This window comes from Pezoporus flaviventris, unplaced genomic scaffold (genome assembly GCF_033815535.1).
Source record: "Pezoporus flaviventris isolate CSIRO_AGI_PZ_B2104156 unplaced genomic scaffold, CSIRO_AGI_Pfla_v1 ptg000096l, whole genome shotgun sequence".
NCBI classification, from domain to species: Eukaryota; Metazoa; Chordata; class Aves; order Psittaciformes; family Psittacidae; genus Pezoporus; species Pezoporus flaviventris.
Window position 1 is genome coordinate 425547 of NW_026892644.1, and position 12224 is coordinate 437770.

At 46.1% G+C, this 12224-nt stretch overlaps 1 long non-coding RNA gene across 1 annotated transcript; it reads left to right on the top strand.

Annotated features, from left to right (window-relative positions):
* Positions 1 to 4992: 4992 nt before the first annotated feature.
* On the top strand, positions 4993 to 10262 carry LOC133281113 (uncharacterized). Its single transcript, XR_009747383.1, has 2 exons — positions 4993 to 6706; positions 10107 to 10262. It is a non-coding gene; the product is annotated as an uncharacterized LOC133281113 (long non-coding RNA).
* Positions 10263 to 12224: the final 1962 nt, after the last annotated feature.

Consider the following 12224-nt stretch of genomic DNA (forward strand, 5'->3'; position numbering starts at 1 on the left):
GTGTCCTGGCAGGGGGTGTGAAGCAGAGAAGTGACTGACTGGTTCCCATTAATGCTGAAGGAGGGCCTGTGAGTGCGTGAGGAAGCATGGCAAATGCTGAATCGGAAAGATGGGGGTAGGGCTGAGTACTAAATCCATCTGAGATGAGCTTCAATACTTAAACTCTTCAGCAGTGCAAGTTTAAGGAACAGTAAGTATCAACTGCTCCCTCTGAATCAGGAAGTTAGCCTTGAAAATAAAATCAATGATGGCCTGTGTTGCCTGGTGCAAATGCCTGATTTGAAAGGCATGTGAAACTACATAGACGCAGTCACGATCACTGTTTAGGTCATAGAAAGAGAACCACCTCAAGGAATGGGACCGATCTGTCACAGTCTGCGGGTTTGTTGAAGGAAAGGCTATGGAAGGTCATAGTTCCCCATATTTGCCCTGTTGCTATGAAACTTGAACAAATAATTTTTTTTAAAGCAATAGAAAAGGAGAGGTAAAAGAAGAATTTTGCCTCATCAGTTCTAGCTTTAAAAAACTAAATTGATAGTTCTAGGCTGGTTTATGTTCTAGGCATGCATATGTGCGCTCTTGGTTGTCAACAGGTCGAGGATGATAAAACGTCAGATCTGTGCTTGATGTAGTTTCAGGACTGACTGATAAGGTAGAAAATTATTCGAACAGTGAATCAGCACAGTACTGCCAACTCCAGGCAGCAGAAGAAAATCATTAATCAGGCAAACCTTTCAGTCATTTGCTTATATTTATGTCTTCTGCTTTTTCAGCCAGTTCCGGTGAGAACATGCATTTGTGCCTTAACCCACTCTGAAAACGGAACTATGTGGTGGGCGGAGCTTTACTGTTAGAGCAGGAAAGGAAAGTGAAGTACTGCAAGCAGAAAAAAGATGCACACGCAGCCTCGGCAAGCATGTTCTATTCTACACTTAAATGCACTTAAGAAGGGCTTTGGATCAGTTCAGAGTGAAAGCAAACTAAGAAACATCACTGGATTTATTCTGGGTTTTGGTATAATGTTTTGCAAATACAAATGCCCCAAATACTGGACTTCCTTACCAACTTCAAACAGAACCTACTTATGTGAAACACAACTAGGTGAGACAGAAGGGACCGCTCTATCAAGGAGTCACAAATTGGTATTATTTTCACAGTGCAGTGAGTGATTCTGGTCTTAAATATCAAGCAATTTGCTTAAAAAGTTAGAAAACATGGAAAAAGTGGCTGGGTTGATGCAACCTCTTGTTGCTGCTAAAAATGTCCCTGTACATCTTTCTCTCTGGTGTCCTCTACTTCCAGCTGTAATGTTTGCTTGTTTGCCCTGGCTCTGGTATTCACCTGACTTCTTAGTAAGCCAAATCAGCTTTCAGAGAATTGAAACTGAAGTATTGATTGGTATGAGCAAAGTCTGAATGGAAATGGGAATGGGTGTGTGTAAGCACCAGCAGAAATAGCAGAACAAAGGTTAAAAGAATGGCCTGTATTGGTAACTAAAGACACAGTTTAAGGCAGTAAAATTGGGAAAGACATGATTTCTCTCAAACCAGGAAGACCTACACTCTAGAATAGACTTGTCTGAAGAAAACCCTGCCATCTGGCAGCTGGACATGGCGGGAAGATACAGAACATCACAAAGGACATTTCTTTTCCTGTTGGTCCGACTGGAAGCAGACCACAGCCTCAGAAACTCAAAATGAAGAAACACAGATAACAGGTAAATGAGTTGCCTGAAGTGTGTGAAAGCAGAAGTAGCCAGACTGTAAAGCACAAGGATGCCACGATAGTAAGTGTTGGATCCCAGGTAGCTTTCCTACCCTCTGTTAGGCATAAAAGACCTGTCCAAGGCAGTTTGCCACTGCCAATGAAGAAAAACCCAAGAGATGCCATTAGGGTGTGATAGTTGGTGCCTATCTTCCTTTACACTGTATGTCACATAGATCCTGGCCAGACATGTTGGGCACATGCACCTCAGTGCTTGTGAGTATGGGGTTTGACGGCGTGAATGAAGTTGAGTAAATTGAATGAATGTGCATGAAGTGGGGGAATTGAGTAAAATGAATGCACACCTAAACACAACTGCATTGCCAGTGAAGACCAGTGTTCCCAGGACACAGCTCTGTGACTGTCCTGGGGTGGACAATCCTGTCCAGTTTAACTCCACAGAGTATGGGCTCCTATAGCAAGCCTCTGTTCTTCATTTTCTTCATTAGCAAAAGGGTCTTTCCTGAAACCCAAAACCTCTTTCCCACTCTGTTCTGCAGCTCCCCAGCTGTCTTCCCTTATCACTCTTTCTCTACAGCCAAGGAGGTTGTAGTGAGGTGAGTGCTGTGCTCTTCTCCCAATCAGCAAGCGATAGGACAAGAGAAAATAGCCTCAAGCTGCTCCAGGGGAAGTTTAGATTGGAAATTAGGAAAAATTTCTTCACCAAAAGGGGTGCCAAGCACTGGAACAGGCTTCCCAGGGAAATGGTTGAGTCACCATCTCAGGAGGTATTGTAGATGTGTAGATGTGGGATATGGTTCAGTGGTGGACTTGGCAGTGTTAGGCTTGTTGGTGGACTTGGTGATCTTAAAGGTCCTTTTTCCAGCCTAAATAATTCTGTGATCCCATGTGAAAATGGTGCTTAAACTTCTTATTGAAAACCTTGATGACAGAACAGAGCATACTCTCAGCACAACTGCAGATGGCACCAAGTTGGAAGTAGTTTCAGTAAGCTGAAGGGCATGGCTGCTATTCAGAGGGGACCTAGACAAGCTGGAGAGGTGGGTTGACAGGAACCTCATCAAGTTCAATAAAAGTAAATGCAAGTCCTGCACCTGGAATTGAATAATGCCATGCAATAATGCAGGCTGTGGCAGTGTCTGGGAAGATCTACAGAAAAAGACCTGGAAGTCCTGGTGAACAATTGGTGACCAGGAGCTAGCAATGTGCTCTTGTGGTAAAGAAGCCCACCAGTGCCCTGGCATGGGAATAACATGAGACCACCAAGCTGGCTGAGTCTCTGGCACATGATGGATGAGGAGAGGCTGAGAGGGCCGGGTCTCTCCAGCTTGGAGAAGGCAAAGGGGAGACCTTATTGCTCTTTACAACTACATGATTGTGGGATGAAGAGAAGACAGAGCTAGACTTCCCTCTAAGGTGCACAGGGAAAGGATGAGCAGCAAAAAGCACAAGTTGCAATATGACAAATTCAATTTAGATATTAGGCTTCTTATTTTCATGTTTGGTGGTTGTTTGTTTGTTTTGGTTGGTTAGTTGGTTGTTTTTTTTTAAACTCGAGTGTCAGATTTGGCAAAGGTATGCAATAGGATGTATGTTGGATCTTTCTCCTGAGGAAAGGAGGGTCTCTCTTTAAGCATGTTTTACACATGTGCATTTGTAAACCAAATCCAGCAGCTAATTCCTTCACAGTACACTTGTAAATATTTTTTCTGTGGGAATGCAGTAACATAGGAGCATTGCACTTCAGTTATTATATCACTATGTCGTGGTTTAAACCCAGTCAGGTAATTCGTTCGCTCACTTCCCCCACTTTCTTTCCCTCCCCCTGCTCCCGGAGGGACAGAGAGGAGAATCAAAAAAGAATGCAACTCCCACGGGTTGAGATAAGAACAGTTTAGTAACTAAGGTATAACACAAATCACTACTGCTACCACCAGTAATAATAATGATAAAGGAAATAACAAGAGAAGAGAATACAACACCTCAGCACCAGCTGACCAATAACTCGCCCCCCAGGCCCGACCAAGCACCGACCGATACCTCCTCCAACCCTGCAGACTCCCAGCCCTTCCGGCTCACTCCCAGTTACCTCCTGGGCATGACGTGCTGTGGTATGGAATACCTCTTTGGTCAGTTTGGGTCAGGTGTCCTGTCTCTGCTTCCTCCCAGCTTCCCCTCCTCCCTGGCATAGCATGAGGCTCACAAAGTCCTTGGCCAAACCAAAACATCTCTATCAGCTCTGTTCCCGAGCCGAAAGTCAAAACACTGCACTGCACCAGCTACCAAGGAGGAGAAACATGACTGCTACTGCTGAACCCAGGACACACTATAAGGCATGGTGCTGTCAAAGAGCAAACCTTTAGAGATCTTCGAAAACGCACCCCATTGTGCTACTGCCTTTGAAGAGCAACTGATGTTAAACATCTCCAGAAACTTGTACAAGCTCTACAAGGTTGACTGCGCTTGCAGCTTCATTTGCTCTCAGTTCAGCACCCAAATGTACAACTTTAACAAGATAACTTGTCAGCTGTTGACCTCTGCAGATCCTTCAGCTCAACGTTTCTCAAACAAAACTGGTTTCTGTCTGTCTAGCCATCAGTAAGTGATATAAGCAAGAGTATCTTAACTCATTCCTTTGACTAGGTGATCTATCCATTCCCTCTGTTATGCAGTACTCTTCCTGCAGCTGTGACTGCACGGTTAAATGTGCCAGTCAGGGCGCTGGCAGCATTCACTCGCCCCCCTGGGAAGCCGGGATGCCTGCACTCTTGGCCTACACTTAATAAGCAGCTGTGTGGCCTTGAGCGGAGTTCTGTGAGACAAAGCTGGCAGGCGTTTCTGTGGGAGCTGCCCCTCTTCTCATGGGAACTATGCTTAAGCTGAGAGTCCTGTCCCTCATCCCACCTGCTCTGGGCTGCAGCTGCCTCGCAGCCGTGCATGTGCCTGGCCGCTGGCAAGTGGTGGGAATGGTTGGTGGCTGCTCACAGGGCTACTGCTTCCCTTGCTCTCCTGCTGCTGCACTGCACTGCACTGCAGGCATCAGGGAGCAGCAGGAATGGATGGGGCTGATGGCATGGCACAGTAGTGAGGTGAGCCAGTCATGAGTGACGCTACCAACAGGGACCCAGAATAGCAAGCCCAGGTTGGGATCAGGGCTGGAGACATCAGTCAAGATCAAACAAAGCTCAGGGCAGGTGACGGGGCACGTTCAAGTTCACGCTGGGAAGCAGTCACTCAGTGCGGGTCAGGGCTAGACTGGCAAAAGTCTAAGGCTGAGCGTAGGTGTGTTTGTTGCCCAGCTGCAGCCCAGCACTGGCAGGGACCGGCAGTAAAGCTTCAGCTTCAGAGCAGCTCCCAAGGGAAAGGAAGGGCAGGCCCTCATGTCTTGCTTTCTTCACAACAGCTCTGATCGACAAAGGAGCTGGCTTTGGACTCCGCCAGGTAAACTTTCCTGTGACCAACCAAATGCCTGCAATACCAGGATGCTGTGGCTAGTAACTTTGTGCATAGCGGTTCTGTGCCAGAAATCTGTGCCATTGTCATGGCCTCACACTATAACATAACGTGAGAATCTCTGTTGCTGCCACTCGTTGCTTACTCCAAAGCTACTTTTGCTCCTTTGGCATTGCTCAAGGCTTATGTTTGCCTTGAGGTCTTGATTAACATTGCTTGTATTTTCTTGAATAGCTTTCCAGAAAGCCCAGATCCACCTTCCTTCGGCAGCCAGCGACATGACCAAGCTTTGAGCCTGAAGCAACCCAGCCGTCCCCCTTCTTGCATGTATTGGAGGAGCAAGAACATGACCCATCTGGCTACTGCTGATGCCTCAGAACAACACAGGAGGGTGGTGGTCTTAGTAACTGCAGCTTTTATGGGTTTGGACCAACAGTCAGCATTGAAAATAAACCAGATTTAGGACAGTGGATCACCACTAAGCTATTCAGGGACATTCTTCCATTGTGAAGACTGAACCTGTTCTGCTGAGGGCTCCCAGGCTGGATTTGGTCCATGGGTGCTTCCATCAAATCCACTACTTTTTGTTCTTGAAAGGCTTCCTACTCCCTCTCTCCCATGCTTTGGAACATCTCCTGTGCCTGACAGAGCCTTGTCACTGTGCCTGTGCTAGGCTTTGATAACTAAGAGCCATAATGTCCACCATGGCTCTTCAGTGCATCTGCAGCAAGGAAAAAAGGAAGGTGTACCCCATACAAAATAAAGTCCTGATGAAAAACCAAGCAAAAGAGGAAAATTTAACCGTCTGGCCCCAACGCACGAGGCTCATCAGGTGCTGTGGCAGTCACACTTGTTCTTTACTTTTCAGTTTTGTTTTGTTTTTTTAATAGAAGAGGGTCTTCTTTTCAGTAATCTCAACTTTCCACAAAAGTCAGCCTGCTGTCAAGCAAAACTTACACTTTCTGAGATGGTTAGTAGGGTCAGCAACCACCAAACCCAGTTCTGACGTAGTTTTCAGCCACCCCCCTGGTTGTACTAGCAGGAAGTCCCAGATTGAAAGCTTCTTTTGCAGACCAGCCAAGTCTGGCACTAAATCACTCCAGCCTTACCTAGTGGGTGGGAGATTACGGCTACCCAGAGTTAGTAACAAAGTCCTATCCCTTTGCTAGGGTGACCATTCCTACAAGCACTGCAGAATTTGGAGTCACTGTAGCTAAAACTCTGCTTTGTCAGCAAAGTCTGTGCAAATTTAAGCCCATGATTCACAGGGAAATCTGTTCAGAAATCTCTGGCTTGCTTTTGAACTACTTTGAGTCTCTGTTCTTGTTGGGTTCATGGTGGAAGAGAATTTTAATAGCTGTCTTTAGAGACCTTGATTTCTTCACTGCATACCAACCAGTCTTTACATTCACCTGTTCATTTCTCTCTGGAGAGCTTCTTTCTTGTCAGCTGTGTGTTAGTCCAGTCTTTGCTATAGGCGAGCCAGTTAAGGCCAGGGCCATCGAACATCAATTAGTCAAACAAACATGTGAGGATGGAGGCATGGACCCAGAGGTAGAGTGCAAGCTGGATCGTTTATTGCAAAGATTACCTGATATTTATATGCTTCAAAGCAATTAGCCAAGCACATCTGTGTTTGCCTTGCAGTTACATCAGGTGAAAGGTCTATCTGATTTTCCTATCGACATCCTCTTTCCAGTTCCGACGTCCTTGTTCCTTGCCAGTTCCAACATCTTCCAAGTACCAATCAGGGACAGGTCACTCTTAATTGCCTGCTGTAGTTCCTCCTTCCCATGGTTACTCTTAATTGCCAGCTGTAGTTTCTCCTCCCCATGGTCTCTGACAGCTTTGATACATTCCAACCCCCACAGTTCCCCCTTCTTGTTTTTGCAATGCAGTATACACATGTCTTTCAAAAGCTTGGGATAACATTCTCTGCATACATTGTAATAAGCAAAGTACAACGTATATGATGCCAAAGAGAGCAAGCAAAAAGATCATTCCTCCCTTAACCAAAGTCAATAGCCACCCAGTTATACCCCAATCAGAGAAAAGTGATGATAACCAATCTTTATCATCCTCCCTTAACTTCATTACACTGTCTTGTAATTTACGGATACTTTCATGTATGGATTCTGAATGGTCTGACAAATTCATACAACACATTCCTTCCAAAATTTCACACCCATGTCCATGTGCTAAGAGGAGAAAATCGATTGCTGCTCTATTTTGCAAAGTCGTGTGTCTTATAGAGTCAACGTCAGTGAGCAACGCAGAGAGAGCAGATGCTGTAACATTAGTTTGTTTAGCAAGCCAACATCCTAACTTGCCAAAGCTTGAGCGCTAGCTACTCTGGGACCTAAAAATGAGGCAGCTATTATTTCACCTGGGTTCCAAAAATTTACTTTGTCATTGCAGCTCGGTTGAAAAGTGTGCTTTGACCTTCGAGAACGCAATCTTCGTTTATTTATTATCATAGTGTTATTAGAGATAAACATGCCTAAGGTCCCTACTGCACATGAGCCATCCTTTATATGGGATAGCACCCTTTGCCAGGCCTGATCTTGTGGCAGCTGAGGCATGGACTCTGTTTCTGGATACAGACGAAATCTGTTATTGAGTGAGCTTACAGGTTTTTATAGTATTCTGCTTAGAGGTTAGTAGCGGTTAGTTCTTTTGGTACTTTTCCATCACAAAACAATCTTATTGATCACGCACTCTTTCAGCCAACCACATTACTGTCCACTCGCCTTTGCTTGAGTAATTATTTCTAAACATAGTTCTCTGCTATCACTACTCATTACAATCTCACTTCCACTTCCCCTTGACTACACATTCTTTATCTTGTCTTAAGCATCCTCCTGTTTCCAAATTTACAGTCCTCAGAAATCATCTTTATGCTTTCTTTGGTTCCACCCCATGTTCTTTCTCCAGCTCTTCCTAACTTGTCCCGTTCAGTTCTTCCAAGGTTTGTGGCTGATAGGAGTCCAGATGTCCGGGCTCCCGTCCAGGTCTACTGGTGCAGCTTCTTGTGCAGCATTCCCCTCATCTCTCCCTTCTTTATAAACTAACAAAACATTGTTAATAAACTTAGCAAACAAACGAATTATACAAGCAATTAAACAAGGAACTGTGATTAAAATATATAAAAAGATTTTTACACAGGCTACTGCGATTTTAATATCTTTCAACCATGCACTGCTGCCCTATTCTGACAGCAAACTTTCTAGCCAATTCCAGCTACTCTCCACTTGCAACATCTGAAGTCTGTCCTTTAGTTTTTGAATTACATCATGGACAGACCCAGAATGATTGGACAGGTTCATGTAACACATTCTATCGAAGTCTTTACAACCATGTCCTTGAGCTAATAGCAAAAAATCTGTGGCAGCTCTATTTTGAAGGGTAGCGTGTTTGACTGAATCGTGCTCTGTTAAGAGAGCGTTGCTGTGGGTGAAAGACCTCCGGGGCAGAGGCTGGGTTTCTTCCCGCCTCTCACTGGGAGGAGTGGACCCCGCGCTGCCCCGCAGCGCGCATCTTGGCGGGCGCAGCGCGTACTCGCGTCTGTCGGAGCACAGAAAGGCGAGGGGCGGGCGAGTATCACAGCCCTCTGCCCGCGGGCAGGCAGTGGGGGGGCCCGCCGGAGCCTGCTGATGCCGCCGCCGGGCGAGTGAGTGAGGTCGCTGCAGCGGGGAGGTGGAGGCGGCGCGCCCGTGCTCCGCAGCTCCTTGTCCCGCCGCTGCCACCAGGCGCAGCCCCTCTGCCGGAGGGGAGCTCCCGCCGCAGCCTCCGCTCGGCTCCCTTAGGAGCGCCGTTTTCCTCCCCGCCGTCCAGCCCGCGGTTCGCCTCGTGACGGACGGGATGTGGAGCATTCAGGCTGTGGGGCAGGTTCACAGCACCTTGATTTTCCGCTTCTTTTTTAATGTTTTTCCACATATCATGCGGGTCGGGGGGTAGAGGTGGGGTTCTCTGTCAGGGTCTATTACTCTGGGATCAAAAGGGTCATCTTTGCCTGGCTCATTTGCTGTTGCAGCCCGCCGGCAGATATCTTCCCGCAGATCGATAAGGGCGGGAGGGTGTGTGAGCACCGGCAAGGCTTGTGTCTCATGGCAGCCAATGCCAGGATCAGGCGGGAATAGATCTGGCTCAGTTTCTGGGTCTACTGGCCCCGAGTCGAGAGGATCTGGAGTGTTTTCATAGATTAAGTGCCATATGGCCAGCAATTTGGGGACCGCCACGTCATCCCTTGTAGCTGCGTCCCAAAGGTAGACCCCAGTCTTGTCCCATACTCCCTTCTGATAAATAGTAGTTGATGTCGCCTCTGGGGCATGGGCCGAGGCCCATATTAATAAGTCTTTATCTTCATTTACAGTAACCCCCTTCTTCGCTAGGAATTTTACTAGTACTCTGTACATCGATTTGTGCTCGGGGGATACTGAGTTTCCCATGTTCCCGTTCCCAGCCGCTTACCTCAGTCAGAGGTATCGGTTAATTGCTGCAGCCTTTCGGAGTTCGGCTGGGCGTCCTCACCGGTCGCCGAGTCACGGCTCTCTGTCTTGTCCCTGTTCGGGCACCATTTGTGAGGACGGAGGCACAGACCCAGAGGTAGAGTGCAAGCTGGATTGTTTATTGCAAAGATTACCTGATATTTATATGCTTCAAAGCAATTAGCCAAGCACATCTGTGTTTGCCTTGCAGTTACATCAGGTGAAAGGTCTATCTGATTTTCCTATCGACATCCTCTTTCCAGTTCCGACGTCCTTGTTCCTTGCCAGTTCCAACATCTTCCAAGTACCAATCAGGGACAGGTCACTCTTAATTGCCTGCTGTAGTTCCTCCTTCCCATGGTTACTCTTAATTGCCAGCTGTAGTTTCTCCTCCCCACGGTCTCTGACAGCTTTGATACATTCCAACCCCCACACAAGCAGACATTTAAGGAGATGTTCACACCACCTAAGGTAAAGCACCTTTCTTGGACAGTGTTTCAGCTGGACACTCTGGGGACTACACAGGGAGCCTGGGAGAGGTGACTGAAGCACCCTGTTCTGTGTAGTTATGCAGATAAAACAGTTTGGTTAATATTCCCCTGAAATGAGTTGTTTGGTGAAATTCCTTCCTCATCTGTGCAGCCTCTGCCATCACTGTTTCACTAAATTTGGATTCTAGTGTTACTGTTTTGGGGATTTCAATTCTCTCTTTCAGGCAAAAATAAAGCCTCAGAGGCACACAAGCAGCCTGCATCACCACATTAACTAACTGCATACTGACATCCATGGCCTGAATGCTGCTCAGGACACCTTTTATTACAGAAGGTGGAGGTTATTGTTAGAAGGTCAATGCAACTGGGGTAATCCTTGCTGTGAGGATTGCTCATGGAAGAAATGGTCAGTTCAAATAATTTAAATAAAAAAGGGGATCAAAGGAGTTTATAAATTAATTAAGGGCACATATTTAACTGGCAATCACTGATCTATACAGTAAAGATCAATACTGGTGAATCAACAGATACATTGATAGGTGCTTATGAAATCTCAGTAATTATCTACACGTTTCTAAAGATCCTCCTGTTACTCATTTCAAGAAATTATAATTGCACCCATGCACACACAGAGTTACAGGGGTATATGCACAAACCTCTCATGTCATAGGACAAGCAACCCCCTACCCCACCCTTCTGGAAGTAAGGGTTTGTTGTGGAACAGTTAGGCACTTCACTCAGAAGAGAGAAGCAACAATATACTTTATTCAGTGAAAAATGTGACAGTAATTTAATATAATTGAGTGGGAAAATTCACTTGATTATAGAGGACAGGGTTAGATAGAACTGTCCTCCTGTTGGGCCATGAGGGAGACCCTCCCATTGAGTCATGAGGTTCAGAGATAACCCCCTTGCTTTCTAAACTAAAAGAGGTGTTTAGGTACAGCTGGATCCATTCCTAGTCCCAGACTTGGTCTAAGGTTTATGTCTAAAGATATATATATATTTATATGCACTATCAATCCTTTAATCCCTTGGTCAAGATTTCAAAGTTTAGCATGCTGTCACTGTTGCAGAGGCCCACAGAATTGACTTAGGTAGTTTACAAGCCCCAAAGGAAATTTATTCCAATAAAAACCAATTTAATACTCCAGCATCATTAGTAAATTACAGGTTCTGGATGCCAAGTGAAACCAAATACTACACAACTGACTTAAGTTTTAAAGGGAATTAACCCAAAATGTGTTTCAGTTACCAGTCAAGATGAGGGCTCTCAACCTCAAGGAGCTACCTCAGGCAGTGTCCCAGCTAAGGAGAGAGTCCTCAGCTGCAGACCCACTGCTCTGAGGAGTAGCAACTCAATCCCTGTCTGCCGGCAGGATCTCATTCATACCGTAGTAGAATCTGATCTGGGCTCAAAAATATGGTTTGAGGGTTCTTGGCTTTCGACCAAAGTGTGGGTCTAGCAGTAGCCAGCTGTGCAATCCTGCTGTGATCAAAATCAGCAGACTTCGTGGCTACATGAGCCAGACTAAAGCTGGCAGATACTTGTTAGAACTAGCAGATACAGTTTTATATTTCAGCAGAGACCAGAGCCAGTAGATATATTTATAAGCAAGTATTCAGGCTCAGTGGTTCTTCCACCAGGGTGGGTGGAGATGCCATTGAGTTTCCCTACTTGCATTTATGTTTGTCCAGCCTTATAGGTGCCCATGCCACCCCATACCACCCTATATCCTCACATGTGCAGTCCCAAGTGTGGGTTCCAACTGGCTGCACTGTGCTGTGACTTTGCTGGCTGGGTGCAGGGTCTTCACAGCATCCAACAGGGAGACTGCTCTGTCTGGCCTAAGCAGGAGTCAGGATGCCAGCAGCGTGACTTTGGGCAGTGCCAGACCAGATTTTGGCTCCTGCTGTTTCCAGTCTAAGGTCTCTCTCCTCTTACGACAATTCTTTATGCTTCTCTCCAACTTCTTTTCATGCTGCTGCTTTGTTTCAAAAAAGTCCTTGAAATTCCCTGTTTGATCTGGGTGATGACCATATTCCCCTATAACATAATAAATTTTTG